Genomic DNA, 6,000 nt, shown 5'->3' on the forward strand with positions numbered 1-6,000 from the left:
ATTTATATATAGGTTTTTAGCAAGGTGTCTTTTTAATTAGAGTTATGATATGTGTACATATTTTTTATAATCAAATTTAACACACAAAATAACATTTTAACCAATAATAATTATTTTAAACGAGTCTCACTAAAATAAAATGGCTTGCTACATTTTAACCAATTATATGTGTTTAAGCAAATTGGTATTTGAAGTACACTAATTACACTCTCCAATTCCTGTAGTCTCCACGAGAGTTGGGTGTAGTTACATTGTGTAATAATTACTAAATCTTATCAATTTTAAATAGTAATTATTACATCCCAACAAAAAAAAAATTAAATAATATTATTTTACTATGTAATTATTAACTATTTTGTGAAAACATGACAATAAGAGTTTATAGATTATTGAAACTTGACATCCAAACACAAATAGTATTTCAAAATAAAGTGTAATTAATAAGATATATAATTATTATCCTAGTAATTATAAGTCCTAACAATTATATAGTGAATTCCAAACACACCCTAAAGTGTAATAATAGAATCCTCAATTTTACTAAACAATAATAATTAGCCGCCAAAGTAGCAATATGGAAGAAAAAAATATGTAAAATTAATTAACAACATATTTTTGGGTGTGACTATTAACACACTTTTTTTCTCCTCTCACATATTTTCTAATTAAATCCTCTTAAAATTTAAAAATAAAATGGTATATACTCATTTGGTACCCTGTGTTTTATTGAAATATAAACTTGATACCCTATGGTACATTGTAATTTGAAATGTACATACTTGGTACCCAAGACTCAACTTTAATAAGTAAAATTTTATTAATGTGACAAAACTGCTCTCAATTATATGTAATTAAGTAATTAAATTTGAATTTAAAACTCATATAATTGAGGGAAGTTTGGTCATATTGATAAAAATTTATTAATCAAATTTGGGCCTAGGGTACCAAGTATGTATGATTTCAAATTATAGGCTATCATATGAGTATTATTGAAAAGATAGGGCACCAAGTTTATATTTTGATAAAATAAATGGTACTAAATGAGTATTTACCCAAAATAAAATAATTTCTTTTCACACCCCTCTTAAAATTTTAATAAGTACAATATTATCCATAAAACTTTCCTCCCACACCCTGTTAAATTATTATTACTAAATAATACAAATATTTTTAAAACTACTATCTCCTAAACAAAACTAAAACTTAAATCATTATCACTAACGTAAAATACCCATGATGATCAATGACTTCATATCATGATCAATGTTATGTCTTTTACATCTCATTTCCATGGCTTAATGACCTTTCTTTCCACTTTATATTTTTATTAGTCTTTTTAATGATGTCAATCTTGAGTAACTTGTTGTTTTCATACACAATAATAAAAATAAAAAACAATAAAAAAATTCATACACATGATAAAAAAAAAAAAAAAAAACTCATTACAATTAAAATCTTTAGCAACTTTACACCCACTGCTATATTCATATCTATATTTTGTTCATCCATTACTTTATTTTAGAGTTTTGATTTTTTAAATTGATAATCTAACATTTTTTTTAATGTTTATACATAATTTATTGAGAGAGTGTGTTAAGAATTAGGGTTTATAATTATAATTGATTGAGGATATTTATGTCAATTTTCATATGATTATATTTGTAAATAGCTAATTAATTACCTATTAATTATAAAAAGGGTGAGGGGAGAAAATATCTTTTTATCTTTTCAAGAAAGAAAAGATGGCAAGTTAATTAATAATAATGTATTTTAAAGTTTGCCCTCTTGTATTGGAAAAGAGGCAATATGCAATCAACTTTTCTTTTGACAATTAGACAAAAAAAAAAAAAAGCCTATAAAGATTTAATTGCTATTATTTTTAATAAAATTAAATACTTAATTGCTACATTTTATAGTTGATGGACTAAATTACTTTTAGTTCAAAGCTTCTCCTATTGAATCCGATGGTATAATATTATCTTCAAGGTCTTTATGTAATTTTACTTTTCGTAAATGATGATCTTGTTTCTTATTTTTCTTCACAAAAGCTTACACTTTTGCTATCTTTAAATTAATATATTCTTATTTATTTTAGAAAAGTAAATTATTATATTGTTGTATGCTTTGAAATTATTTTCTTAAATATGCTATTAGTTCCTGTATTTTGTTAAATAACAGTTTAAACTTTGTGTTTTACAAAAACAGATCAAAATAATACATACATTCAATTTTGGTCAAAATATTTTTAATTATAAAATAATTTCTAAGGTAGTTGGAAATACGAAGAGTTCAAAGAAGTGGATAAGGTAGTTGAGAATGAAATATTATATTTAAAAATATTTAGATAAAAATGAACTCAAAAATATTATTTTGACAATTTTTTATGAAATACAAACGTCTAAATATAATTTAACAAAATTCAGGCTGATCTCATATTTGAAACAAACACAACCCAATCCCATTGTTGACCACGATTTTGGCCAACGACGAGTAGACGTCAAAACTACAATAAACCTTCAAGAGAAAATACGACACTGATAATTGTATAGTGGTTCAGCCCCAATATGTTGGTAATAGCCTAATCCACTTAGAGTTGTGATATATAGATCTACCCTCAATATCAGATGAACCTATGTCAACTGAGTTTCTTAAGTGTAAATGCAAGAAAATACAATATTTCTCTTAGAATACAAATGCTCTCTCAGAAAAATCAAAATCTGAATCCCCTCAATGATGTCATGAGCTCTTTATTTATAGGCTCAGGATCGTACAAATAAAAATCCCTCATAATCGGGATAATTCAGTTGCTCTAACCAATATTTAATTAATAGTCAAATTTAAAATATAACAATATGCGATTTCTTTGGGATAATATGAGAGAACCCCGCTGTGGGTACGACTAATTCTAGCTGAAGTCGTTATTGAAATTCCACTGCATAATGATGATCTGTCTGGTCGGCCAACTTCACTCCTTGAAGTGAGACTGGTCGGCCAAAGCACCCTTCTGGTTAGGCAAAACTTTTAACTGACTGGATACACTTGACTCCAAGATGACTGGTCGGGCAAAACGAACGACTGGTCGGCCAAAACGATTGACTTGTCGGCCAAAACGACTGACTGGTTAGTAAAAAAAGATGACTGGTCAGTCAAAAATCTTTACCGGTCGGACATAAATTCTACCAGGTTGGTCAGATCACTTCCAAACCAGATAAATAATTTTCATGTCAGTAATATCACAAGATTAATCTCAAACCTTTGACCTAGCCATTTATTGCCACTTGTCACATTTATTGCCACGTCATCATATTCAAATTTTGGGGATAACATTTGCCCCCCAAGTTTATTATATGATATACTCACATAATAAACTTTTTCTCAATTGTTGAAGGCATAAAAAGAGAAAACTGACTTTACACATTCTCCCACATTTGCAAACAAACCACGACATCTTACCAGACCATTATCATTGTAGTTAACTGCTCCCAATCATGGGGAAGAGAATAGCAAAAAGAATTTCAAGTGTCTAAGGGTAAATGAAAATTTCAACTCTCTTCCTTTAAATAGACCCATAAGTGCTCCCAATTCATAAGCAAAAAAGAGGGCTCACAAACTACCAAATTTTCCCTTGGCCAAAACCTTCAAGGTTTCCTCTCCTCTTGGCCGAAAACTTCCAAGAACTCCAAGAAGGGCTCCAATCTTCTTCAAGCAAATCCAAGGATTCTTCAAGAAATCAACACCTCTTCAAGATATTTGGGTAAGTTCTTCTTCCTCATCTTCATTTGTAAGCTTTTTTAAACTCTAAAATTCACATAAAAGCTTGTTAAACCCTTGTATGTGCCGAAACCCCTTTTAGAATACACTCTTGGATTTGTGTATGAATCTTTGATGAATGATGCAATTTGTGGCTGTTTTGATGTAGTTTAGGCTATGGGTAAATCAATTTTGTCTCCAATTTCATGAAAATTTGAAGAAAAAAAATGATTTTTCACGCCACATTGCATATTTGGGTTTATGGGTATTAGATGAGCATATGAAATCCTTAGAACCTCATGAACTTTTCAAACCCCATTTTTTGATCTTGCTATAGTGTCCTACGAGTAAGAAAAACATGTTTGCGTCCCATGCCTTTTGAGATTTGTGGTCTTCTCGAAAATAATTTATTGGAAAATATGCACATGGTCGATCGGTCATTACTCTCAAACTTGATCGGACACTCGGACATGCCCCAAGCCGCTCAGTCATTGCGCATCCTCGAATGGCAGCACTCGGACGCACAGCCCAGCCATTCGAACGTGCGTTGGCTACTCGGATGCAGACGCCCCATCCGCTTGGATGCATACGCCCATCCGCTCGGACCGTGCCATCCGCTCGGACGCAGACGCCCCATCCACTCGGTCATGCACGCCAACTGCTCGGACCACGCCATTCGCTCGGGCCGTGCCATCCGCTTGGACCAACACCTTCCGCTCGGACCAATGCCCCAACCGATCGGACACCACAAGAGCAGCTCGACCAACACACCATCCGCTCGGATACCATGCATACTGCTCGGCCAACACACCATCCGTTCGGATATCACGCCCAATCCGATCGGATGCTCCCCTTTCTGCTCGGGCATCTCGCGCCAATGGCTCGGACGTAGCTTCATCCGATCGGCCCATGAATGCTCCCAAGCCTTTGGGCTTGTAAAACTGGTTCATGCATTTAGGCACCAAAATTTATGCTTATCATTTTTGCCCTCATACATGTTTATTCTGGGGAGTAAAAAATATTTTTACTACCTAGTAAAATATTTTCTGAGTAGTAAATAAATATTTTTCCTTTGCATTGATTGATTTATGTTTGTGTGGTTCACTCACCTCCCCATACTTCTTTTTTGTAGATGAATCCCTTTTACTACAAGGGAGGTGACAACCGTACAAACTTTGACTCTTCACTTCCCAAATCAAGCTACACTCCTCAAAGTAGCGACTCTTCATCCAAATCTCCTAGCAGTCGTACTCCCGAAGACCGCCTTCGTCGCCTTAAGAAAATCCTTCCCTGATCGTCTTTATACTTCCTCCACGAAGAACAGTTTCTCAATCAACAGCTTTAGCATTCACCAATGAGGGTGAAAAAATCTAATCGACTTCCTCAAGACCAAGATCCTCAAGTGGCTCGTAGAGCGACTCAGAAGGTAGTGGAATGTAGTGAAGCCCAAATTGCAACTTCTTCAAGACTGTCGCGCCAGATACAAAAAACTAGCAAACCCCGGAGAAAGATTATCCAGAAATTTACAACTGAGATTCAACAATCAGCTGTTCTAAAACCAAGAAAAGATGAAGACGAAACGCCCTCTTGGTTCATAGTTAAACCTTCCAAACTTAACTCCAGCATGTTCGATAAACACATTCAAGCTTCGGGCCTGGAAGGGGTAAACGTGATATGCCCACGACCTCATCAGCGAGCTAACAAGCCTGGTGGACCCTATTGCGCCTGGTCCAAATACCATGTTTTGCAGGAGCTACCATTCCACTGCACCCCTTTTTCCGGTCAGTAGCAGATTATTTCAATGTCTCTCCTTTCTAGATAGCTCCTAATGGGATTCAGGCATTATCTGCTTTATATATTATCTATTACCTTCAAGGATGGGAGCCACCAACTCCTCATGAAGTACATTACCTTTTCGACCTTAGGACTAAACCAAGCCATACGAATACAGGTTTTTTCCACCTCTTCCATAGGCATAAAGGGATTAAATACCTCCATGGTATCGCGTATAAATCGAATCCCAAAAAATACTACATAGAGTATTTTCTTACTTCAGACATTAAAGCCAAGAATTTGGCTTTCACACATGCAGGCCCTTTCCATCAACCCCTATCAACTAGGGAAATGCATTCCCGGGCAGAGGAACTTGCTAGTATGTCTACCGAAGAGAAAAATGTCAAAGGGTTGGTGACTGTGGACAATCTTCAGTTGGTGGCGCTGTTACCAAGAAATTAAAACATCATAGAAGAT

The sequence above is a fragment of the Humulus lupulus genome, chromosome 6 (assembly GCF_963169125.1).
Source record: "Humulus lupulus chromosome 6, drHumLupu1.1, whole genome shotgun sequence".
Lineage (NCBI taxonomy): Eukaryota > Viridiplantae > Streptophyta > Magnoliopsida > Rosales > Cannabaceae > Humulus > Humulus lupulus.